The sequence below is a fragment of the Oryctolagus cuniculus genome, chromosome 8, assembly GCF_051225735.1.
Source record: "Oryctolagus cuniculus isolate XC-2025 breed Fujian yellow rabbit chromosome 8, ASM5122573v1, whole genome shotgun sequence".
NCBI lineage: Eukaryota > Metazoa > Chordata > Mammalia > Lagomorpha > Leporidae > Oryctolagus > Oryctolagus cuniculus.
In genome coordinates this window covers 10,234,752-10,262,607 of record NC_142874.1, presented here as the reverse complement: position 1 = coordinate 10,262,607, position 27,856 = coordinate 10,234,752, and the positions used below count along the sequence as shown (strand labels likewise).

Here is a 27,856-nt window from a genome sequence, read left to right as displayed (position 1 = left end):
ATGCCATAAACAAGAGTGTCGGCATGGCAGCCATTGGAGGGTGAACCAACAGCAAAGGAAGACCTTTCTCTCTGTCTCTCTCTCTCACTGTCCACTCTGCCTGTCAAAAAAAAAAAAAAAAAAAAAAAAAAGAGTGTCAATTTGTTAAGTCAACAACAGGAGTCACTGTGCACTTACTCCTCATGTACGATCTTTGTCCTTATTGTGCTGTACATTGAGATTTAATGCTATAACTAGTACTCAAACAGTATTTTTCACTTTATGTTTCTGTGTGGGAGCAAACTGTTGAAATCTTTACTCAATGTATACTAAACTGATCTTCTGTATATAAAGAGAATCGAAAATGAATCTTGATGTGAATGGAAGGGGAGAGGGAGTGGATAAGGGGAGGGTTGCAGGTTGGAGGGATGTTATGGGGGGGAAGCCATTGTAATCCATATTCTGTACTTTGGAAATTTATATTCATTAAATAAAAGTTAAAAAAAAAAAAGAAATTCTATGAGAAAGAGCCTCAAATCTCTAAGTCTAACTCTCCACTGTCTTGTGATGTCTATATTCACATTTCCAGCCTCCTGCTACACATCTACTCTGGAACATCAGTATCTTATAATACAACTGAGTACTGCTCATTTGGGCATAGCAAATAACTAGGTTATATACGGGATTCTCAGGGTCACCAAACCAAAGAGAGGAGCTAGGTAGGGCGTAAGGAAACAGCTTCTGAGATCTTGCACTAACAGTTCGCATGCAATTTTATGTCAAGAACTAACATAATCATCCCCTCCCCCACTTCAAACTGCTTCTGTTCCTGTCCGACTTATTAACAATGGCTCTATGAGAACAGACACATCACACATAATTTTGTGGCTGCCGTACTCAAAGCACTCTAGTTTGTGATTCCCCAAAGAAAACGACTGTTTTGTGTGACACCAACCTGCCTTTTCAGCCAGTTCCCACCATTTCACCTTCTGCACTTCCCAATTTGTCCATGCAGGGGAGGATTTCTTGTTCCTCTACCCATATCAACTCGGTCAGTGGAGGCTGTGTCAATCAGACTGACCAAAGGCAGACACCACACAAGTAGATGCATCCATATGAATGGGGCATCCGGTCGTGAGAAACTCCGAAGAGTGGTTAGAATTTGATTTGGGGTCTATATACTCAAATTAGTAAGGTAAAGGAAGAGTGAGAGGGGAATTTATGGAGAAAGAGAAGACTTTGGAAAGATACATGGGCCCTCAGGAGAACAGATAGGATGTCTTGTGACAGTGTCTGTTTGGATGCCAGGCCAACTTCTCTTATCTGGGAGGAGATTAGAGTTGCCCCAGGGGAGAGTATTGACTGCAAATGGGTTCTTATGGGAGCCTCTGCTTTCAGGCAGATAAGGGATTGCCGGCACTCAAATGCCATGGGTTCAAAATGATTCTTATGCCAAAGTGGCGTATTCGAGGTGGCAGATCCTGATCTCTTTCATATGTCTCCCCTTTCCTTAATGTTATTTCATTACTCCTCAAGTTAAGTCCTCCAGACCTGCAAAGTCCTATACTCTTTCAAAATCTGACTTGGTTGCTCTTCCCCGTCAATCTCATGTAACTATTTTTTTTTTCTCCTGGCACCTCCTTTAGAAGTGTTTAGCTTGGAACATCCGGCTAATGTCAGAGTTAGTTACTTGTTTCACTTCCCCCAGTAGTCCCTAAACTTCTAAAGGCAGCAGTCATATTTTGTTCACATAATCTAGAACTCATAGTATTTAAAAGAATTCAGTGTTTATTGATAACTTAAAATGATGCTTTTGATTAGATTCATTCTTCAAATGTTTACAGGAGCCGGCGCCGTGGCTCAATAGGCTAATCCTCCACCTTGCGGCGCCGGCACACCGGGTTCTAGTCCCGGTTGGGGCGCCGGATTCTGTCCCGGTTGCCCCTCTTCCAGGCCAGCTCTCTGCTATGGCCAGGGAGTGCAGTGGAGGATGGCCCAGGTGCTTGGGCCCTGCACCCCATGGGAGACCAGGAAAAAGCACCTGGCTCCTGGCTCCTGCCAGGATCAGCGTGGTGCGCCGGCTGCAGCGGCGGCCATTGGAGGGTGAACCAGCGGCAAAGGAAGACCTTTCTCTCTCTGTCTCTCTCTCTCACTGTCCACTCTGCCTGTCAAAAAAAAAAAAAAAAAAAAAAATGTTTACAGTGTCCAACTTTCCATGCCATTTTCATCATGCGTTTGATTCAACTGGATATCTGAGATGTTTTAAAATCCTGAAAGCTTTATTGAGATATTTTCCCTTTCAAGACTTTATTATTTATGTATTTTTGCTCAATTAAAATGTAATCACTTTTGAAATTTATAAGAGAAAAACAGCATTATCTATTCTCATTTTGCAGATAATATTTTTGTAGTACATTTTGAGCTCTTTGAATTAAGATCTGTAGGAATGCTAAGTATTATTATTTCATAACATTAGCATTTTGGCTGGAAACCTCTCCCTCTAGGCACATATGGGATTTTATTTTTATGCATAAATTTGCATAACTGCTTCACTATCTTTCACAGACTAAAGTCTTCAGACATTAACTTGACAAATATCATGATCAAGTCATCAGTTTCAGTCTGGTTCAGTGGGTTTGAAACTTCTTAATGGAGATATTTCCATATGTATTCAGCCTTCAGTTGTGTTTATCTCTCTCATCTCCAGAGGCATTTAATTAGTAGTGACTGTAGACAGACTTAATGAACAGTTTTGTTTACAATAATAATTTATTTGATTTTATTTGGTATATTTAAAGAAATATTTGGTTACGTATCTGAAAGGCAGAGCGACAGGGGTAGGGGAGAGACCTTTCATCCACTGATTTATTTATTTTTAAAGATTTATTTTATTTATTTGAAAGATAAGTTACAGAAAGAGGTAGAGACAGAGAGAGAAGACAGAGAGAGAACCATCTACTAGTTCACTCCCCAGATGGCCGCAACAGCTGGAGCTGAGCCGATCCCAAGTCAGGAGCCAGGAGCTTCTTCTGAGTCTTCCATGTGCATGCAGGGGCCCAAGTACTTGGGCCATCTTTCACTGCTTTCCCAGGCCACAGCAGAGAGCTGGATCGTAAGAGGAGCAGCCGAGACTAGAACCGGTGCCCATACGGGATGCCGGCGCCTTAGGCAAGGGGTTTAACCTGCTGAGCCACTGTGCTGGCCCCTCATCCACTAGTTTTCTCCTTAAATGGCTGCAATAGACAGGTCTGAGCTTAGCTGACATCAGCAGCCAGGAATTCCATCCTGGTCTCCCAGATGGGTGGAAGGGACTCAAATACTTGAGCCATCATCCACTGACTCCTGGAATGCACTGGAATCTGAAGTGGAGGGAGAGGAGCAGGGCCTTCAGCTGGTACCTCAATATAGGATGCCACCTTCTGCATTGCAAGAGGCTGCTGAACACACTGCAACACAATCCCGCCTTCATTTGGTACCTTCAAATAACTCTAGGGCAGCATAAAATATTCAGGACCAAGTTTTTTCAGGAAGCAATCACTCATTTTACACAGGAGATCATTTGTACATGCAAGTGGGTGACTGTGCTATGGTATTTCATAGCTTATTGGTGTTCTTAAATCTTGTAACCTACGTGTCCTAGCTTCATCAGCCTACACATGAAACAGGCAGACACCCACACAAACCTCTAATCCCTAAGCACTCAGCTGCCTGCCTGCACATTTCCCATCCTCATCTCCACCTGAATACCCAGAAGACTGCTTGCTGGTCTTTGCACAATGTACTGGGCTAGGCATGCCTGCCAGAGGGGCCTCCTCCATTGAATGTCCATTTGGGTCTACAAGTTGGTTGACATGCCAATGTATGGCAGAGTCAAAGGAAACAGCTCTCACAACTCCTGCACAGTCCTCTTCTGCACAATGCACAAAGATGCAGTAGAACTACTACCTGGAGCTGCGCTGTACAATTAGCTTTCGCTCTTCTGCCTTAATTTAACTCCAGAGCCTCCTGTAAAGACTGGACAAATGTGCTACATGCTGTCATATCTCACAGTAACTCCAATATCAGGAACCCATCATCTCCCATGCACACAACCACTGCTGGGATCCCCTTCAAAACTTGTGTTGCTTTGAATGCTAGTTATGGACAAAATCCAGATCTTGCCCCCACCCACAATACTTTCAAATCTCTGTCAGTGAATGCAAATGAATACTGACAACTTCACTAGTTAGGAACACTTCATTTCCAGATAGTCCATTATTTTAGACTTTAATCCTGGTAAATTTTTGTAATTAAAACTGGCATTAGAAGAATGACAACTGAAATATAGAAAATAGGGGCCAATGCTATGGCGAGGTGGGCTAAGCCTCCACCCACAGTGCCTGCATCCCATATGGGCACCAGTTTGTGGCCCAGTTGCTCCTCTTCTGATCCAACTCTCTGTTTATGGCCTGGGAAAGCAGTGAAAGATGGCCCAAGTGCTTGGTTCCTTGCACTCACATGGGAGACCTGGAAGAAGTTCCTGGCTCCTGATCATCTCAGCTCTGGCCATTATAACCATCTGGGGAGTGAACCAGTGGATGGAAGACCTATCTCTCTGTCTCTTGCTCTCTCTGTCCATAACTCTACCTCTCAGGTAGAGTTAAATCTTTAAGCAAAAAGAAACATAGAAAATAAAAACATCTTGATGTAAAAACTTCTGAAACTGCATCTGTTGCTCTAACATTCCCAAACAGAGCTAGACTGCTGAGTTTCATATCAGTACCCCTCAGCTTCCTACCTGTGTGTGGGTTGGATCTATTCATTTTAAGTTTTGGAACAAGATAAGTCTCACTTCTGTTCAAGGCTGTGCATGAGGTCAAGTAGACAAGAAAGTGAAATAGAAGAAATTTAAATTGAAAAGTAAGAAGCAAAATTATCTTTCTTTGCAGATGATATTAAATTCATATAGAAAATCCTGAAGGATTCACTAAAAAAAAAAACCCTGAAACTAATATGTGTCCAACAATGTTACATGATATAAGATTAATGTATAAAAACAATTGCATTTCTATACTCTGACAATTAACAATACAAAAATAAAATCAATGAAACAATTCCATTTATAATATCAACAAAGAATGATTAGGAATAAATATGACAAAATAAATGCAAGACATACACATTGAAACTTATAAAATAGTGTCAAAGTGATCACATAAATAAGACCAAGTGTCTGGTAATAACAGTAGATAGAATTAAAAAGGAGAGAATGATCCAACATGGGAAGCAGGCCACACAGCAGACTCCTAGAATGACAAATGCCCTAAATAGCACTCTGACCTCAGAATCAGCCCTTAAGACATTCAGATCTGGGTGAAAAGCTCATGAGAGCATTTCAGGCATAGAAAGCCAAGACACTGTGGCAAAAAAAAATGACCTACTTGAAGGATCTCTGTGAGTGAGATCCCAGAGGAAAGAAGGGGCCATCAAAGAAGAAGGTTCCTTTCTCGGAAGGGAGGAGAGAACTTCCACTTTGGTTGTAGACCTGTCTAAATACTGATGGAGTTTGTGGACTCAAAAGGCTTCTACAGCCTTGGCAGCTCATAACAAGAGCCTCAGGTGATTACTGACATCATAAATAAGATTTTCAATTGTTAAATCAAAAACAGCAGTTATTGTGCACTTACTCCCCATGCAGGACCTCTGTTCTTAATGACCTATACTATGAGAATTAATGGTAAAACTAGTCTTCAAACAGTACTTTATACTTTGTGTGTCTGTGTGGGTGCAAACTGTTGAAATGTTTACTTAGTACAGAGTTGATCTTCTGTATATAAAGATAATTATAAATAAATCTTAATGAAGAATGGTACAGGAGAAGGAGTAGGAGGTGGGATGGGAGTTGGGGTGGGAGGGTGGGTATAGAGAGAAGAACTGCTATACTCAAAAAGCTGTACGTATGAAATTTGTATTTATTAAATATAAGCTTTATTTAAAAAAAGAAACTTATAAAATACTGTTGAAAGAAATTAAAGAAGACTTACATAAATAGAAAGGCATTCCATGATCATGGAGCAGAAGAGTTAACATTATTAAGATGACCATACTCCTCAAACTGACAGATTCAATGTAATCCCTATGAAAAATCTCTGTTGCTCTTCTGTAGATACTGAAAAACTGACCCTAAAATACATACAGGGGCCAGCGTTGTGGCTCAGTGGGTTAAGCTGTCACCTTTGACACCATCATCCCATATGGGACAGAGGTTTGAGTTCTGGCTGCTCTACTTCCGATACAGCTTCTTCCTAATGTGCCTGGGAAGGCAGCAGAGAATGACCCAAGTAGTAGGTCCTTGTCACCCGCATGGAAGACCTGGATGGCGTTCCATGTTCAGGGCTTCCACCTGACCCAGCCCTAGACTTTGTGGTCATTTGCGGAGTGAACCAGTGGATGGACTATCTTTTTCTCTGTCTTTCCTCTGTGTGTCACTCTGCCTTTCAAATAAATAGGCAAATCTTAAAAAGAAGGAGGAGAAAAAAAATGAACATAACAAGCCCAGAATGAACAACAACAACAAAAAACCTTGAAATAAAACAAAGTTGGAAGATTTGCACTTCTAGATTTCAAAAATTAATACAAAAAGACAGTAAGCAAGATGTACGATATTGGTATAAGGTTAAACCTATAGATTAATAGAATAGCAGTAAGTATATAGGAATAATCTCTAAAATTTACAGGCCAATTGGTTTTTTTCAAGGCTGAAAATACAATTCAATGAGGAAAAGAATAATTTTTTCAACAGGTTGTACTGGGCTAACTGAATAACAACTGACTGCCCTATCACATCATATCCAAATATCAACTCAAAATGATCACAGGTCTAAATGTAAGAGATAAAGCTAGCAAACTCTCAGAACAAAGCATATCAGTTACTCTTCATTATCTTGTATTAGGCAATGGTTTCTTAAATATAGTGTTAAAAGTAAAAATTATAAAAAAAGATAAATTAAACTGTATCAAGATCACAAATTGTTCAAAAGATATCATTAAGAATGTGAGAAGACAGTATGGAATTAGGGAAAATATCTACAAATCATATATCTGATACAGAGCTTTGTATCCATAATATAGAAAGAATTTGTACAACTCAACAATAAATAGACAAATAACCCAAGTAAAAAAATGGCAAAGGGATTCAACAGGAATTTCTTTTAGATTTTTAAGTTTTATTTCTTTATTTATTTGAAAGATATACTGACAAAGAGAAGGATGGACACACACACACACACACACACACACAGATCCTCCATTTTCTGGTTCTCTCCCCAAATGCCTGCAATAGCCAGGAACTCCATCTGGGTCTCCCACATCGGTGGCAGGAACCCAAGTACTTGAGTCATCATCTACTGCTTCCCAGGGTAAGCATTAGCATGAAACTGGATTAGAACCAGAGGTGGGACCTGATCCCAGATATGCCTTGCAGGTGTCCCAAGCAGTGTCTTAACCTGCTGTACCATGAAACCTGCCCCTGAACACATATTTCTGCAAAAAGGAAGGAAGGGTTCTAGTCCCGGTCGGGGCGCCAGATTCTGTCTTGGTTGCCCCTCTTCCAGTCCAGCTCTCTGCTGTGGCCCGGGAATGCAGTGGAGGATGGCCCAAGTGCTTGGGCCCTGCACCCCATGGGAGACCAGGAGAAGCACCTGGCCCCTGGCTTTGGATCAGTGCGGTGCGCCGGCCGCAGCGCGCCAGTCGCAGCAGCCATGGGGGGGTGAACCAATGGCAAAAGAAGACCTTTCTCTGTGTCTCTCTCTCTCACTGTCCACTCTGCCTGTCAAAAAAATAAATAAATAAAAAATAAAACAAGGAAGGAAGGAAGGAAGGGAGGGAGGGAGGGAGGGAGGAAGGAAGGAAGGAAGGGAAAGAAAGAAATTATATATAAATATATATATATACATGAATTCCTAATAAACAAATAAAAAGATACTCAGTTAATCATTAAGGGAATACAAATCAAAACAGCAACGAAACACCACTTCATTACCAGTACTGATGGATAAATTAAAAAGATAATAACAAGCACTGAGACAAGGATGAGGAAAAATGAAACCCTCATGCATTGCTGGTGGGAGCCACTTTGGAAAATAGTTTACAGACTTCTCAAAATGCTAAATATATAGTTATCATAAGATCTAGTAACACCCACTCCTAGATATGTGCCAAAAGAATGGAAATATATGCCCACCCAAAAACTTACATGTAATGTTCACAGCAGATCATGCATAAGAACCAAAAGGTGGAAACAACCCACATGTCCATCAGCTGACAAATGGGTAGACCAAATAAGATATATGTATGGATTTGATTATTTTCTGTCAATAAAAAGAACCAGTTGATGACAAAAGGTAGTGAAATAATGATACATGCCACAGCATGGGAGAACTTTCAAAACACTATGCTAAGTGAAAGAGGCAAATCACAAAAGGCCACAAATTACATGGTTCAGTTTCTATGAAATATCAGAAGAGGCAAACACAGGGACAGAGAGTAGCTTCATGGTTCCCAGGTCTGCGAGAAGGAAACAATGAATGGCTGCTTATGTGTGAAGAAAGGATTGGCTGATGATGAGCAGGGCTTGGCTGTCTGCAAGGTGTGGCAGTGAGATGGACCAGGAAGATGCCAGTGGCAGTGAGAGCATGAAGTGCTTTCAACTTCAAAAAGTTACTGAGTCAGTGTAAGAACCAGGAGCTCAGGCTCCTGGAAGAACTGCCGCACCCCCAGTGTATCGACAGGTTCCAGCTTTAGATTTGCTCCAGGAGGACACGAGTAATGGAAGATATCTTTGGAAAAGAATACCACCTGCTAGAAAATCTACAAATTCTGAACTCAGGGGAATTTGGTCAGTAGGAGAAAGAATCTGGCAGAGGAATTTCCCCGGGATCTACAAACCATCAGCGCTCACCAGTGGACCAGGATGGTCCAAGCCAATCACGGAAGCACTGGGGGATGCAAGCAGAGCCTTGGCTCTGGTCTCTCAGGCGTGCACCTCACCGATCGCTGAGGACGCTGCAGCCTTTGTTGACCTTCTGTGCAAGAGGCTGTGAAAAGTGTCTTGGAGCAAGGCTGGCAAGCCGACTCCGCCAGGAGGATGGTGCTGCCCAGGAAGCCAGGTGCAGGGGCCCTAGATGTTCCCTTTAATGGATTTATTTCCTTATCAGAAGCTGCCCTGGCGCCTCTGATCCCTAACAAGCAGCAGCTAGCCAGACTCACTGATGATGTGGCTTTCCTGGAAAACTGATCACTGAGTTCAAGATCCACGTTTAGAATCCTATAAACCTACACACAGAGAGACGTTAAACTTTTTGTTTTCAATTTATTGGCTAGATTAAGCACCTCAGCATTCCTTACTGAGTATGTAAGAAAATAAATGTATAATATAAAGTGTATTATATATACGTGTCCCTCAAACATGGGGAATAGTCATTGAAACAATTCTCATTTTGTAATATTTAGCAATTTGGATAGAGCCTGTCAGTATTATGCAGTTTCTATTTCCTAGTGACTCAACACAAGCTTTTTGCTTCATTGAGAACAGTGGCTGTCAGCGGTCTTTTCCCTGGCCCAGCACACAGCACACTCCCAACTGTATCCCTGGCTGACAGTCATAGGACGGGTTGGGTTTCAGCAGGACTGTCCCCACAGGCATCCCTGGACTGCTTGAGATTGTGACTCATCCTCTTTGGAGAATATGCTCTCTTTTCTCCCTGCCTCCTGAGAATCACTAATGTGGAACACAGAAAAATAGCCAAGGAACGATAAATCGTCTCCTTAGTCAACCCACTTGATAACATCACATTTTTTCCCAATAGCATGAGTATATCCCTTGCTGGCAGTGGAGGGCTTGCCAGGAAAATGTGATGTAAGATGTTCATGGGAAGCACAAAGTTGCCAGACCTCCTTTAGAAGAAGGGAAAAGTATAGAATGCTCCGTGAGGAATGACGCTCCTAAGAGGAGCCATGTACTCTGGACAGCTGTCCTGCAACCTCGTGGCTCATCCCTTTGTTCAAGTTCTGCTGCTTGGAGAATCTCTGAACATGACTTTCATTCTCTGTGGGATAGCCCTCCAAAATTTGAAGCTATTTACTATATCTTCAGGTTGAAACATCCCTTAGTTACATTATTCTGCATTTGTTCAGCAAATATTTAACTGAATTCTTTTTTTAAAAAAAAAAGAAAATATTGGCTGATGAAATAATGGCTGATTAAATTGTTCTGAAATTAAATAGTGGTGATGGTGACTGCACAATTTTAATATTGTATAAAATGTTGAAAAGATGAATTTTAGGGTATATCAGTTCTATTTCAATAAAGCTGTTTATTTTTAAAGATTTTAATCTATTTATTTGAGAGGCAGAGTTATAGACAGAGAGAGGGAGAGGCAGAGAGAGAGGTCTTCAATCCACTGGCTCACTCCCCAAATGGCCACCACAGCCGGAGCTGAGCCAGTCCAAAGCCAGGAGCTTCCTTTGGGTCTCCCACATGGGTGCAGGGGCCCAAACACTTGAGCCATCCTCCACTGCTTTCCCAGGCCATAAGCAGGGAGCTGGATCAGAAGAGGAGCGGCTGGGACAGGAACCCATGCCATATGGGATGCCGGCACCTCAGGCAGGGGATTAACCCACTCTGCCACAGCACCGGCCCAAAATCTGTTATTTTTAAAAAGTGAGTTATAAAGTATGGAGTACACTTGAAGAGGAGAGGAAACTTTTACATCTACATAAAAAACTTTTTTTTTTTTTTTGGTGAGTGCTGCATGCTTTTCATCTTTTAGACTACCATGCAATTACCCATTGTAAATCAGTCTGATCACTGTTTGCCCATACAGTTATGTCTAACTCATTTTTAAATAGATTAATTCATTTTCTTAATTCTTCTGTATCAAAATCAGTGATGCCTATAAAAACTGTCAACCTATGACCAAATACATGTGTAAAGAGACTGAAATCTCTTAACTTTATCAAAAAGTACAACACATTTCTATTAATTATGGGAGCCCTAATTATGTTGAACTTAGGTGTAAATAAAATTATGTAGTTTCTTATGTAAATCAAGAATATGGTCACTTTAAATACCCAAATAAAAACATTTCCTCTCCCAAGAACACAGGAAAATAATGCATCAGTAGCAGCAGCAAAACCACTAGAAATTGTTCTGCCTCCACCTCATTTTGGTCACTTTCTTCCAACGAAAATGATTTAACTAAACTCTTTTGTGGGGAGCAACTCGGACTATACTGTTACTGGAATTAAGACTTATTCTATGCATCTGCTCTCCCACAATGTGGCGCTGGGAGAGGAGCGTACAGCTTCTACCCAGCTGCCTCTCACCAACTTGACAAGCTGCAGGAGCCGCTCCTGATTGGAGGAGAGCGGCGCGCTCGGCGTGTGGGTAGCAGAGCACGGATTGGTGGAAGAGGACTATAAAGGAGGAGAGAGACAACATGCACCAGGAACATCTAAGGGGAACATCTATCTGAAGGAACACCTGTGCAGCCCCCGAGAGAGCCGGCCGGCGGTGTGCCGCTCCCCTGTGGAAGTGGGGAAAGTGGCCAGGGGGAACCGCCCTTCCACGGAGGTGGAAGGGACGGCAGCCAACCCGGGAAGAACCAGCAGCAAACCCCGGGAGGGCCGAGAAGACAAAAGAACAGCCCAGGGTCCTGTGTTGTTCCTCCACGAAGAGGGGGAGCGACATAGTGGTGCCGTGACTCGGATATGAAGCCTAGGCAGGATTCAGTGTCGCTCCTCCACGAAGAGGGGGAGCGACACTCTTTTTTTTTTTTTAATGTCAAAGAATGGACTCCTAGATGTCTCTAAACTTGAAACACAGTCACGGACAGTTTGTTTCAAACATCCTGAAATTCTGCAAGGCTATCCAGTAATGACCCATTTCTTTTTCAGCCACCTGGGAACTGTGGGTGGTGTGGGTTGTCCAACTATCTCCTGACTATGTCCCTGGAAAGGCGTAGCAGGTGTCATGCCAATGTTCCTTTGGAATTCTCTTAATGCCAAATCGATCATGTTTTGAATCCTTGTCAGTCTCATCCATCAATGCTGATTAATTCAGCCCATGATCACTAAATAACACTGTGACATGTAGTGGTAGAGCTCCTGCAGTGTTCACACACTGTGGCCAGGAGGCAGAAGGCTCTGTTCTTCCTTCTTTCCCTTCAGTGTCGCACAGTGTATGTATACAGTCAAGTCATAGGCAACAAACCAGTTATACTTATCCCCCTCTGCTAAAAATGTTCTGGATGAATCAGATGAAATATTTCAATAGCAATGTTTTTTAGCTGCAAAATTATATAACTGAGATACAGGACTCAAAATCCAGTCTCTTTCCTTAATAAAAAGAAAAAAATCTCTTCCTTGTTAATTGCTAGTCTACATATCCCACAATGATTATTTTAACTGCTTTTTATTTAAAAGTTTTTATTTACTTATTTGACAAGTAGGGGAGGGGGCATGCTCCCATTCTCTGGTTCACTCCCCAGATGCCTACAAAGGCTATGTACTTCGCTGGGGCCAAAGCTGGGAGCCAGAAATGAAGTCCACATCTCTGGTGGGTGGGAGAAACCCAAGAACTTGATCCATCAGTGCCGCCTCCCAGAATCTGAAATCAGGAAACTGGGGTCAGGAGCTAGATCTGGGAATCCAAGCCAGCCACTCCGATGTAAGATGTGGACATCTTAACCACCAGGCTAAATGCTTGCTCCTAAATAGCTACATCTTAAATGGCACAGATTCACTCAGAGGACTTTGAATTATGACTGTAATCTTAAAAAGCTAAACAAAATGGAATAGTAAATCCAACCAATTCACCAGGATTTTAAAATTCATTGCTGTCTTTTAGTATTTATATAATCCTAGAATAAGAGTAATTAATTGAAATATATGCTTAGCTTAACTTTGAGTGAGAATAAAGTAGATCAGTGAAGGAAATACATTTTGCTTTTCTTCTCATTTAGATTTATTAAAATTTCAGATGTGAATTTATTTTCAAATTTTGTAGTTGACTGATTTTTCTGGCAAATCTTAAAAGAGTCTGTGACTCCAATATAAAATGATAGAAAAATAACAGAGAAGGCTATTCATTGCTGCACCAAATCCCACCATAGGAACAGATACTGACAATGTTTACTTGTTGAATTAGATTCAACGATCATTTGTCAAGTGCCTATTGTGTCATAAACTATGCTTGGTCACTCTGAGTATCAATTGTGTGACACGTTTAACACTGTTGGTAACAGTTAACATTTGGTGCTTCTGTGTGGCAGGCTGTCGCTGGTGCAGTTCCCATTTTACAGATAATGCAAATGAGACAGACTGGCTAAGTCACTTGTTCAGGGCCACACTCCCAGAAATGCAGCACTGGGTTTCTGATAAAGGCCACCTGGCTCTGAAGTCCTCATGCTTCACAATGAGGCTCCTCTGGCCTTAAACTAAGCCTGCTGTATCTTCTCCTTTCTCTCTCTCCAACTGCAGCAATATATGGCACTTTGGTTTTACAACTTCCCTCCCTTTCTTTACAGTTTCACGTTTTCCTTTCTCTGCTTCCTCTCAACCTTTGTTGTCAACTGAAGCATCTTTATTTTATGCTGATGGAGCGACATGTGATTCGGATCCTGGATGGTGCCTTCATTACTTGATCCTGTTTCTTCGTTGTTCATGTGGACCTTGAAGCCCATGAACGGTAAGGGGCTCCTGCACTCCACAGGTTTGTGCACTGAGTCGGCAATGATTTGATCAGTGTGAGCAACCAGTGACAGATATGCATCTTGCCTGTTCACTCTGATGGCTTCTAGCCTTGGTGTATCTAGCATTTCACATCATCTAGGAATTGTTTCAGTCAGTGTTCTTTGGTGATGTCTCTAGAACACCCTTTAATTTCCCAAGGGCTGTGATCGTATGTGTCACACATCTCAGGCAAAGTCAGGCTTCTTTTCTAAAATAAAAAGCAAGAGATACCATGATCCCAAAGGCATACATGCTGCAACAACAAAAGAAGACATTCAGGGGTTTGGTGGAAACTTAGCTGCATCGAGAAGTAGGCGATGTTTTATACTATGAATCTTGTGTATTTTTAATCAATGAGAGCACTTGTGGTTTCTGTTTCCATTTGAGAAAGTAACACAGTAATAGTTATTAAATTAAGAATCAAATTATGGAAAAAGGTATTTAATACTGCCATCAATTCATAAGCAGTATTTATCTGTTCCCTTCCTTGTTTTTTATTCACTCCTCTTTCTGTTGGAAATGAACATGGGTATCATTATTAGAATATAGTATGTGGTTAGCATTAAGATCATACATTTTTATGGCAGGAGATAAAGTGTCTGTACATCTTAACCCCATGGTAATCTGGGCACACACGAGGAAGTGGGATTCACAGATCTTCAGAGACCCGTATTAGGTGCACCTGCTGGGAGGGAGCAGAGCTAGCTATGGAATACCTTCTCCCAGAGTCTTAAACTGGTGAATTTTCTCTTACCTTGATCTCTCTCTAAGTTTATTAGAGACATAGACATCGTAAGTAAAGTGATCTCTACACTTCCTTCTTCTCAGTGCAATGGTTCTAAAACTTGAGTAGCATTACTTGGGTTTTTTTGTTTCAATAGGTCAGGATTGGGGGCCAGGGAATCTGCATTGTGATGGTCATATCTGTAGATTTTATCTGTCAATTCAAAGACTAAAAATTTAAAAGTACCTCCTGCGTGCTAATTCCACCTCATTTTTATATATATATATTTTTTATCTTTTATTTAATGAATATAAATTTCCAAAGTACGACTCATGTGTTACAATGGCTTCCCCCCCATACCGTCCCTCCCACCCACAACCCTCCCTCATTTTTATATTTTATATAGGCAAATTATAGGAATCATTACATGAAGAATATAATGACCACAGTTTGAAGTCTTGAGTAAATTAAAGGGCAGCTGCAGAACTAGAGAGGAGTAATTTAAGTGGATATAAGTGGCTCTCCACAAACTGTGTTTGCTGTTCTTAAGGCAACTGAGTTTTTTTTCTTTTCTTTTTTAACATTCAAAACTAGGCTGGGTAATTTGAAAGCAGTTTTCTTCATAACATTTTCCATCCTTCCTCAAACCCCAACATTTGGGAGAAATGTCTGTTTCATGTTATTTTTGACACGTCTAATCTTTGTCCCTGAAGGAAATAGGCAGCGAAAAAATAAAAATGGACAATTTCAAAATCCAATAATCAAATTACATTTAATTGCCATCCTAGGCATAGGTAAACCATTTTCAGAATTCTTCCAAAGCCATTCATTTTCTCAATATTTGTTTCAAATTCTCCTCTGTTGGAAGACTTATTTCAAGCTGTAATTAATAATTTAGAGATGTTGCTAGTTTACTTCTAAAGAATGCTCATATTTGAAAATTAGCTATTACACTTATACCCCACCCTGTTACATCCAGATGCAGATTTGGAGTTTTGCTAAACTCTTTTAACTACTTCTTTGTAAATCTTTAGTTAAATTATAAAACTTGAAATTGAGAGTATGGTTACAGGGTGCACATGAGGTGCAGGGGATAATTGTAGCTTGGGATATCCACGTCCCATATAAGAGTACCTGGTTCAAATCCTGACTCCTCGACTTTTTAAAAAAAAAAGATTTTTATTTATTATTTAAATGAGAGGTAGAGTTACAGACAATGAAAGGGAGAGACAGAGAGAAAGGTCTTCCATCTGCTGGTTCACTCTCCAAATGGCCACAATGGCTGCAGCTGGGCCGAGCCAAAGCTAGGAGCTTCTTTGGGGTCTCCCAGGTGGGTGCGGGGTCCCAAGAACTTGAGCCTTCTTCCACTACTTTCCTAGGCCATAAGCAGAGAGCTGGATTGGTAGAGGAGAAGCCAGGACTAGAACCCAGTACCCACATGAAATGTTGGCGCCTTAGGCAGAGGATAAATCTACTGCACCATAGTGCCAGCCCCTCCACTTCTTTTATTTAAAAAAATATTTATTTATTTAAAAGGCAGAGTTACAGAGAGAAAAAGTTACAGAGAGATAGAGAGAGAGAGAGAGAGAGAGAGAGAGAGAGAGAGAGATCTTCTATCAGCTAATTCATACCCCAAATGACCACAATGGCTGAGTTTGGGCCAGGCTAAAGCCAGGAGCCTGGAACTCCCTCCAAGTCTCCCAGGTTGAGTGGCAGGGGCCCAAGCCCTTGGGCCATCTTCTGCTGCTTTCCAGGCACATCAGCAGGGAGCTGGTACTCAAACCAGCACTCATACAGGATGCCAGTGTCACAGGCAGTGACGTAAACTGCTGTACCACAATGTTGGCCCCATCATACACTTCTGATCCAGATTCTTCCACTTACTTATTTTCCCATTTAAGGAAAATTAATCAAACTTTCATTTTATCTATCTGTAAAACAGGATTTTAAAAAAAGGACTAAGCTCCTAGAGTTAGTTTGAGAATTGAATGAGGTAAGTAAAGCACTTCAGATGATACTGAAGTCTTCCCAAGTGTTCAGCTGGACTTGGCTAGTAGTAAATAAAGAAAAGATTATGAACTATGAAATATTTTCCATGGCTATAAGTACATTATAGTGGCAATCTATTAAAAACAACTATTAGATGCTAACGAGGCATCTAGAGAAGATGAGATGAAAATGTGATAGTGTGTAGAGATGCAGCCATGGGGCCGACATTGTGGCATGGTGGTAAAGCCACTACCTGCAATGCTGGCATCTCTTTTGGGCACTGGTTCAAGTCCCAGCTGCTCCATGTCTGATCCAGCTCCCTGCTAATGTGCCTGGTAAAGCAGCAGATGACCCACGTGCTTAGGGCCTAGCACCTGTGTGGGAGACCCAGAATAAACTCCTTGTTTGGCTTGGCACAAATCCAGCCATTGCAGCCATATGAATCAGCAGCTGGAAGACTTCTCTCTCTGTCTCTATCTCTCTTTCTAACTCTGCCTTTCAAAATACATAAAATGAATCTTAAAAAGAAATGCAGCCACAAAGGAATGTGGAAGAGGAAGAGCTTTCTGTAACAGTATAGAATTTGCTGAAAATAAATGTGATTTTCCAAAAAGCAAAAACAAAATATAGTGCATATACACATATATGTACACACACTCCTCCACCTGCGGCGCCGGCACACTGGGCTCTAGTCCCGGTCGGGGCGCCGGATTCTGTCCCGGTTGCCCCTCTTCCAGGCCAGCTCTCTGCTGTGGCCAGGGAGTGCAGTGGAGGATGGCCCAGGTGCTTGGGCCCTGCACCCCATGGGAGACCAGGAGAAGCCCCTGGCTCCTGCCATCGGATCAGCATGGTGCGCCGGCCGCAGCACGGCGGCCATTGGAGGGTGAACCAACGGCAAAGGAAGACCTTTCTCTCTGTCTCTTTCTCTCACTGTCCACTCTGCCTGTCAAAAAATAAAAATAAAAAAAATTTTAAAAAATGTACACACACATTCATATGAGAACACCACACAGATGTGTAAGACATAGGATACAAACTCTTACCTTTAGGTAAGTGTTGATAACTTGATCACTAAATACACACACACACACACACACACACAGAGACATACAAAAGGACTTCACAAAGTTTGTGGAATTAAAAGATAAGTTCATTTTGGTGTAAACATTTTGAAATCCTTTCATATGAAGGCTCTTCAAAAAGGTCACGAGAAGTGTGTATTATGCAGAAACATTCATGTATTTCAGATTCTTTTTTTTAATCTCTCTGTAAAAGTTGGCAAGGAAATGATATTCTATTGCTTTAGCATGGGGAGGAGGAGAAGTAAGGTTTCAGATACAAATGTAGCAGGGTGATTTTTTTCCCTGTATTCACTTTTATATCTTTTTAATTTTGAAATAAAGAAATACAATAATTCAAAACATAAATACATATAATTAAAATTATCTTGAATAACAATGAAGAGAGCGCAATTCAACAGAGATGACAAGAAAATAGAAATTACTAAGAAAAATTGTTACCCACACAAAAAGACTCACATATTGCTGAATGGCCTCTTATGGGAAAACAGAGACTTTTAACATTTTTTGTATGGAAAATAAAATAAGTAAAACAAAAAAATCTTCTTCATATTCTTATAACTTTATTTTCTCCTCATTGTGATGTAGTAAAAACAGTAATCACACTATATACTTGGAAATGCTCATATACTTCATTACTATACTTTTAAAAATAATCTAAAGTTGCAGTAAGTCATATTAACATTTAATAAATGAAAGCTGACAGACTGTCCATGCATAAGAATGTTTTCTTTAAACATCTGCATTCATCCTATAGCATATAATCAGGAATGACATGATTTTTAAGGTATTTTTGAATAAGGAATAAGTTTTTATACAATAAAATGTCAGAATCCACTCAGAAATCACTACTTAATGTTTTCTCTGATGTACTGTGTGCATAAAGTGACTGTTCAAAGATAATTTCATGAGGACAACACTTAATGACTTTAAAGGATAAATCAGCTTTTGTTTTTGAGAATAGGATAAACAGGAACCACAGAGAGAATGGTTGGCTTAAGCAACCACAAATTTATATTTGAGGTTTATTAGAGCAAACAATTTCTCTCTGTATGTCCTAGGAGAAGAATTCTACAAGAAAATTCCTTCCTTTTTCCTTCATAAAAATTTATTCATTTGAAAGACTGTGTTACAGAGACAGAGAGAGAGAATATCTTCTATCTGCAGGTTCACTTCCCAAATGACTGCGACAGATGGGCTGGAGCATGCTGCAGCGAGTCGGGAACTTCATCCAGGCATCCCAGATGGGCGGCAGGGACTCAAGTCACTGAGCCAGCATCTGCTGTTTCCCAGGTGCACCAGTAGGGAACTGGATCTGAAGCAGAGCAGCGGTGACTCTGGTGCTCCGACATGTGGTGTGGGCATCCCAAGAGATGGGTTAAACACTGCATCACAATGCCAGCCTCTATTTTATTATGATCAAGAGTAGTCTTAAAACAGAGTATTGGGGCCAGCGCAGTGTTGTAGTGGGTAAAGCCGCAGCCTGTGGTGCCAGCATCCTATATGGACGCCAGTTCAAGACCTGGCTTCTCCTTTTCTGATCCAGCTCTCAGCTTACAGCCTGAGAAAGCAGTAGAAGATGGCCCAAGTCCCAGGGCCCCTGCACCCACACAGGAGAACTGGAAAAAGCTCCTGGATCCTGGCTTCGGATTGACACAGCTCCGGCCATTGCAGCCATTTGGGGAGTGAACCAGTAGATGGAAGATCTCTCTGTCTCTCTCTGCCTCTGCCTCTCTGTGACTCTGCCTTTCAAATAAATAAATAAATCTTTTAAAAAACCAGAGTATTGATGTTTGTAGTGAGAAGTATGTCATTTATTCCACATGAAGGGAATAAATTAGGTTCAATACAATAATCAAAATGTTCTTTAATTATGGGTTTCTGTGTGGAGAGGAAACTTTTTCATACACATCAAAGACTGTACTTTTCTTCAAAAAAAAAATAGTGTGCACTAAAATAATTATAATACACAGGAAACACTTTATTTTTTCCTGGAAGTTGTTTAACCAATTCTGTGCTGATTTAGCTCTAAAAACATTACAGGGCAAGGAAAGTTTTTTTTATCAAGATATAAGTACATGCCATAAGGCCAATAGTTATACATTTGCCTAGATCAAATTAACAAACTTCTGTGTGTGCTAAGACCAAATTTAAAATATAAAATGTTTATTGATGTAAAGCCTTTAAACACAGTCCTGATGCTTCACATGGTCTCAATATGTGTATTTATTAGCAGGTGTTTTTGGCAGTGGAATCAGACATAGGAAAGCAAACTCATATATTTTTTAAATGATATTTAATTGAACCACATACACACACAGAAAAGCACACAAATCCCAAGCAAACAATTCAGTGGATTTCCCCAAAGGGGGAATCATCCATGTCAAGAAATAGAACATTATCAGACTTCGGTAGCCCCTCTTGCCCTCACCCAATTATTACCACCTCCCTGCTCCCCAAAGGTAGCCATGATGTTAACATCTCACAACTCTTTAATTCACTTTTGCCTAGATTTAAATTCTCCATAAAAGGAATAATATGGGGACCAACACCGTGGCATAGTGAGATAAGCCGCCACCTGCCATGCCAGCATCCTGTAGGTGCACCGGCTTGATTCCCCACTGCTCCACTTCTGATACAGCTCCCTACTAATGCACCTAGAAAAGCAGCAGAGGATGGTCCAAATGCTTGGGCTCCTGTCACCCATGTGGGAGACCCAGAAGAACCACCTGGCTCCTGGCTTTGGCCTGGCCCTGACCTGACCACTGTGGCCATCTGGGGAGTGCACCAGGGGATTGAAAATTTCTCTGTCTCTCCCTTTCTCTCTGTAACTCTGCTGTGAAATTAAAAAAAAAAAAAAGAGAGAGAATAATATGGGATGAATTTATATTAACTTTGTAGTCTGAGTAGCTCAGTGACAGAGTGACAGCAGAGACAGAGAAAGAGAAGAGAGATTGATAGAGATTGATTCTCCATCTATTAGTTCACTCCCCAAATGTCTGCAATAGCCAGAGTTGGGCCAGGATGAAGCCAGGAGCCAGGAACTCCATCCTGAGCCCTCAAATGGATGTCAGTGACCCAAGAACTTGAGCCATCACCTGCTGTCTCCCATGATGTGTATTACAGGCAGAACTCAAGCCAGACACTTCTATATGAGATGCAGGTATCTCAAGTGGCAACTTACACGTCTTCCTCTCTTACATTTTCCACAGACCAGGAGCCCTGCATGACATGGCTAAATTCTCTGTTCAGGGTCTTCCAAGATGGAAATCTGTCTAAAATAACAGCTCTGAGTCTGACCTACATTAAGATTAAAGTGAAAGTGTTCCCAGAGCTCACAAAGCTTTGCCAGAAATAGGAGCAGGTATTTTCGGTCAAATCTATTGTAAAAGCAGTTTTCAGAACAGTACTAGTGCAGCCTTTCTGTGGATCAAAACATTTATTACATCATAAATCATATTATATTGTCATATATGCATATATATTTACTTCTAGGAAAAAATTCTGAAAGACTTTGAAATGGATCAAAAATATTTTCTTCCAGCATATCCTTTCAGGTTTTCTCACTTTTTCATTGTGCCTTTGTGCTATTTGCAATTCAATTAATAATGGATAACTGATAACAAGCAAAGATTCTTCCCTATAGAAACATAAATTAGTTGTATTAGGTGGAAATAATTATTGATTGTGAATAAACATTTTGTGCATCTATCTGTAAACTTATTTCCATATTCCTTATTTGTATATATATATATATACACATATATGATTCTTCGAATTTTCTTTTGAAACTGATTGTAGTATCTAACTGATTCCATCATCAATTAATGACTTAAAAAATCTTTGCCATTTTTTTCATTTTACATTTGTATGAGAGTTATAATAATTTTGCTTTTTAAAGGGGAGAGGGAGCGGAAGAGGGGAGGGTTGCGAGTGGGAGGGAAGTTATGAGGGGGGGAAGCCACTGTAATCCATAAGCTGTACTTTGGAAATTTATATTCATTAAATAAAAGTTAAAAAAAATAATTTTGCCTTTTAAAAATATATTCTTTAATATAATTTACAATACCTGATGATTGTTTCTTAAATATGCCTATTGCATTGATGCTAAAACAAATTATTTAAATGTGTTAAAAATGTATGAGTATTGCTATTTTTTTTTTTTTTTTGACAGGCAGAGTGGACAGTGAGAGAAAGACAGAGAGAAAGGTCTTCCTTTGCCGTTGGTTCACCCTCCAATGGCCGCCGTGGCCGGCGCACCGCGCTGATCCGAAGCCAGGAGCCAGGTGCTTCTCCTGGTCTCCCATGGGGTGCAGGGCCCAAGCACTTGGGCCATCCTCCACTGCAATCCCTGGCCACAGCAGAGAGCTGGGCTGGAAGAGGAGCAACCGGGACAGAATCCGGCGCCCCGACCGGGACTAGAACCCGGTGTGCCGGCGCCGCAAGGTGGAGGATTAGCCTAGTGAGCTGCAGCACCAGCCGAGTATTCCTATTTCAAGATTCATTTTTAAGAAACTTCTATGATTTTGTTGATTCTGAGTCTTTGGTCAGGATTGAAATTGAACTTCATGTTACTAGTCTGTCACAGTTTGTTTTACAAGACACATCCATAATGCACCAAAAATATACATTTAGTCATATTTCTTGATTCCTTAACTCTTTTCAGTATATTCCCATCACCCTTGTGATAAAAACGAAATCCTTAACTGGCTCCACTCCCTCTTGAAAGTTTTCCACATTCTAAAATACTGTCCCTTTCCAGTCTCTCATATGCAATGTGCGTGTGTCTGAATTCAGAACCTCTACAAGTGTGTTGGTTCTGTGCCTACCACCCTCCCCTTTGTTCTTTGCCATCTCTCTCCTCCTCCTCCCCCCTTTCCCTTCCCTTCCTTTCTCCTTCCTGCTCTCCCCTTCCCTTCCCTTTCCTTCCTCCTCATTCTCCCACAGCGTACTTTATTCTTATCTCAACTCTTGCTTCTCCTCCTCAGGCAAATTTTCTAATCCCACTCCTGGAAAATCAGTTCTCTTTTTTATATACTCAGACCCAACTTCTCTTCCTTCTTAGCAGTTAGCCCACAGGTTTAATTAGGAATGCCATTTTTTGCTAATTAATCTTTTCCGTAAGATTCAAGACTGTTGTGCTCAGTTATATTTGCAACTTCTGGCAACACACTTGACATGTGATGTGTGCTCAGTAACCACTCAGCTACATTTGCATCTCATTATTTTCTTTGCTATGAAGGTGGGCAGACAAAGAAGATGGAAGGCAAAGAGCACATAGAGGCAAGGGAAGACGATGCTCAAGCAGTGTGCATGTCCTGAAGAGAACAGGGAGGATCCAACCGACAGGACGAGGTTGCCATGAGAGACAGAGGGAAAGGAGGAGAAACTGGGGTTGGAGCATTATGGAGTGGCTGGCCTGTTTGGCGGATCAGGAACACTCACCTCTTATAGCAAGAGAGAAGACACCCACAGTATGAGTGTAGATGCATTTGGCTTTATTGGCTTATTGATTATGTCTGGTTTTGAGTATTTTTACAATAAAATGTGGAGATCATCAACAAAGGAGAGAAGAAAGGAACATCAAAGTTGGAAGAAATAAGTAAGGAAATAGGTAGAAATGAAACCTCTCGTTAAACATAAGAGATTGCTAGACACTTTGGATGACCAGTTTGAGGGCTTCAATCACAGCTTATTTGAGTGTATATATTCCTATAATGATCTGGCGCAGATGGAATGAAGACAACTGGGCTCAACAAGGGATGGAATCCTTTTTCTAGTGTGTGCATTATCTAAGAAAGAACAAGAAAACTGGAGTCTTTGCATAACAGTGATGTGATGACCATGGACCTTGAGTAAAGAGGGAATTGAAGAAAGGGGAAAATAGTGACCTCGAGGAGGTACACGGGCAGAGGTGAAAGAGTTGGGGCAGACTGCACCACAAGCCAAGTGAACTGGTAAAAGCTACCAGAGCTAAGTGAATGGGCCGGAGTGTAAGATCCTTGAAACAGTTTCTCTATTTCACTTACGGGTAATGACAAGGTTTAGGCTAGAGCGGAACTATGGAAAGGGCTGGAAAAGATGGGAAGAGAAATTTAAGATAATGAGAGGTCAATACATTCACCCTGGGGTTGATCAGCATGAAAGACAGGGATCTCAAGTATTCTGTGACTGAAGGAGAGTGCCCCAGAAAATGACAGAACTGAAAAAGGTTGGTTGGTGGTATATCAAAGCAGATAATCTTCAAAGAAGCTGAGGTTTTTGAAGAAAAAGGCAAAAGAACAGGAAAGTTCTCTAACCCCTACCCCCTCTATCCTGACCTCTAGGCTGGTGTACACAATGAGACAAGGTTCACATTTGGAGTAATAATTCAACAGCTTTGAATGGGATGAAATGTGAATATAATTTTTCTCCAAAAACGCCATGTGGCGCTTCTCCACAGTCCAGGCCAGTTGTAGAGTGTGTCTTACCTCAGACAGTGGGTGCTTCTATCAAAACAGAACACAGAGGTCTGGGTAATACAGTGGGTTAAGCTATTACATGCGACGCTGGTTTCCCATATTGAAGTGCCAGTTGAGTCCGGGCTGCTCTGTTTCTCATGCAGATCCTTTAAGAAATTCCAGAAAAGTAGCAGAAGATGCACAAGTACTTGGATCCCTGCCATGTGGGAGACCAGATGGAGCTCCAGGCTCCTGGCTTCAGCGTTGCCCAGCCCTGGCTTTTGTGGCCATTTGGGGAGTGAACCAGTGGATGGAAGATCCCCCTCCCTCTCTCCCTTTCTCTCTCTCAGTATGTCTGTCTCTCCTTCTCTCTGTTACTCTACCTTTCAAATAAATAAGTAAATTTTAAAAAACAAAACCAAAACCTAGAAAACAGTATTTTGGGGGCATTTTCATCAGAAAAATTTCACAGAAATGTGTATTGTGAAAAAAAGAATCTTCATGGATTTCAAAATTTTTTCTACCAAAATAAACTTACTTTTTAATTCTATTTTCCATGAACTTTGTGAAGAACCTGCATACAAACCTATTTATGTACATTATCTTGAAAGAAAAGATTGATTTGAAAAAACTGAGCATTTCATATCAACAAGGTTTCCAAAATCATTTGATAATCTAAGAACCTCATTGTCACTTTAGATTTGGTAAAGATTTTCATTAGCAAGAAATTTTATTTATGCCAATAAAGCCATGAGTATTCAGATAAACCTTTCAGTATAGCACACATGCAATGCTAGATATATTTTTGAAGCACAAGTTTTAGAGAAAATGAGAAAGATTTTCTTAGGTTGAAAACAACAAAGCAAAAATCCACAGGGCACACCAGAGTTAAAATGAGTAATTGCCTGGGGTTTAATTACCAATTTCCCTTTTTTCCTTCTTATTCTTTTTGTTTTTCCTGACTCAACCGAACTTCCACAAATTGGATTTCTCTTATTTCTATACTCACCCAAACCTCCCAGTTTCTTTGGTCTTCTCCTCTATCTAGGTGACTAACTTGTGCTGTCTTTTCTGCTTTGTGACTTTTCATCATCAAAGATTCTTTGCCATTCTGGAGCAAACAAATTCCTTTCACCTTTCATGGAATTGGTTTTGTTCTGTCACCATTTTTAAAAGTATAATGCCATGTTTGGGACTGTCATAAATTTCTTTTGCAGTTATTCTTCTTTTATTTCTTCTGAAGTGCCTACTGTGAATTATTTAACCTGAAAATATTAGGTAATGATGAAACTTCCACCACTGGTAACAGCTGCTCCGATACTCTGCCATCATATCCTATACCATTGGTTTTGCTATTTCTATTCAACAGCATGGAAGTTTTATTTTATTCATGCTTTTTTGGGCAAGTATTTCACTATAATCATCTTTAATTCAAGTGTTTCTTATATATGGAGGTTTTTACGCTTAGCAAGCAGAAAATGTTATATGTGATTATTTGCATATATTGTTTACAAATGCCTTCTTCTGTTCTCTATGGTAGTATATCCAATACACTGGGAATTTTTATTTCCCTAATATCTAAAATAATAAAGTGATTAAAATCAATATGTTAATGTTTATAGTATGAATTTTTATTGTTCTCATAACTATGGTATTAAAAATTTCAGACTACATTTGCAAACATCCTAAGTCCATGAATGGATGCCCACATTTAATGCAATCTAGATAAGTTGCCAGTTGAAATAGACAGTTCTTGCACTGGAAGAACACTATAGAATTCCCTGTTGTGGGGAAGGACAGGAGTCAAATACCTTCTAATATCATCTACATATTTTTTTCAATTTCTAAAACATATGGTAGGCAAGCTGAAGTAAAGGACTCAGATGCTTTCCAGATTTCACTGAAAGATTCATAAAGATCAAAACAGGAAGGAGCAGAAGTCCAAGGATAAAATTTTTGCTGCATGAACAAAAAGCATGAAGAAAACTATCAAAGTTATTTATTTATTTGTTTTTGATTTTAAATGGAGAGAGAGAAAGAGAGAAACAGAAAGAGAAAGAGAAGTCTTCCCTGTGCGGGTTCTCTCCACAAATGTGTACCAGGCCAAAACAAGGATCCCAGAGCTCCGTCTCTATCTCCCATGTGGGTGGCAGGCACCCAAGTGCTCGAGCCATCACCTGCTGCTCCAGGATGTGCAGTAGCAGAAGCTGTGTGGGAAGCAGAGGGGTGTGGATGGAAGCGAATGAACACATTTTGTCTCAGGTCTCACATGCCAGTGTCTCATTTCCAACTGACTCCACTGGGCAATTCAGACCACTCCCAAGGTAGTCATTATTCCCACATGAATATTCAAGGTGTGAAGCACCCTCGGATTGGAGCCATGGAAGTTGACCTATATGGTTCTCGAGTGTGAGAATAAATACTTACTGTATTTATGGTGATTATAACATTGTCTTATATGCAGCCCAAATTGACTAATACAGATAACAGACAGCAACAGGAATTAATCAGAATGCTCAGTCCTTGACCCCCATACTTTGGATCTTTGCATACTTTTTCAGCTATAATTGAGCTCCTCCAATACTAAAATTGAATGAATGCTCATTTTTTCTTAGGATTTGGTTATCTCCTTGACAGCTGCCCACCCATCCTTTCTTCAACTCTAGTCTCCTCGGACCCCTAACTGTTCACTTTACATTATGTCTCATTCAAGATATATTTTTTTATATTTCCTGGGGATACTTGGACATTGGTGACAGAACCCTACTAAGGTAACTTAACTTAAATCGTACCTATTTGAAGCAAATGACTGACCTAAATGAGAGAAAAAAGAAAATAGGAATGGGCATTTGGCACAGCAATTAAGATGTTGCTAGGGATGACTGTGTCTCATATAGGAATGCCAGATTTCAAATCCAGGCTCTGTTTCCAATTCTAGCTCCCTGCTAATGAGCACCCTGGGAGGCAGGAGGTAATGACTCAAATACTTGGGCCCCTGCCACCATCCAACAGAGAGAGAGCTGGATTGAGTTACAGGCTCCTGGCTTTGGCCTGGTTCAGCCACAGCTGTTGTGGCCATTTGGGGAATGAACCAGCAGATGGAAGATCTTTGTCTTTCTTTTTGACTATCTCTCTCTCTTTCTCTCCCCATGTCTCTCTGCTTTTAAAAACAATCTAAAAAATTTTTTTAAAAGACATACAGAATAAAGAAGATGAATATTTAGCAAATCACAATATGATAAATTAAACTCAATCAATTATTAACCTAAATAAAAATAGACTGATTTCTCCAATCAAGACAAGGATGATCATATTGGCAATAGCAACAACAAGGCCAATTATACACTGCTTACAAGATATACAACATGAAATATAAGGATACTCAAAGACTAGTTAAGAATAAAAATATTGGGGGCCAGTGCTGTGATGTAGCAGGTAAAGCTGCTGCCTGCAGTGCCAGCATTCCACATAGGTGTTGGTTCAAGACCCAGCTGCTCCACTTCCGATCCAGTTCTCTCTATGGCCTGGGAAAGCAGTAGAAGATGGCCCCAGTCCTTGGGCTCCTGCACCCATGTGGGAGACCTGGAAGAAACTCCTGGATCCTGGCTTCGAATTGGCTCAGCTCTGGCCACCGTGGTCATTTGGGGAGTGAACCAGCAGATGGAAGACCTCTGTCTCTCTCTGCCTCTCTGTAACTGCCCTTCAAATAAATAAATATTTTAAAAAAGAATAAAAATTTTGAACAGATATACCATGTAAACATTACCTGAAAGAAAGTTTATGCAGCTATATTACAATCAAACTGGCAGACTTTCAGGCTATTGACCTGGGGGTGAGCATTTGGCCCAGTGGTTGAAATTCCTGAATCTCATATT

At 40.7% G+C, this 27,856-nt stretch overlaps 1 protein-coding gene and 1 pseudogene across 2 annotated transcripts in view; one reads left to right on the top strand and one right to left on the bottom strand.

Moving 5' to 3' along the window:
- Window positions 1–27,856, bottom strand: part of NPY5R (neuropeptide Y receptor Y5) — a 172,421-nt gene that overhangs the window by 110,067 nt on the left and 34,498 nt on the right. The window lies entirely within an intron of this gene.
- Window positions 8,632–9,253, top strand: LOC100341982 (COP9 signalosome complex subunit 8 pseudogene; annotated as a pseudogene).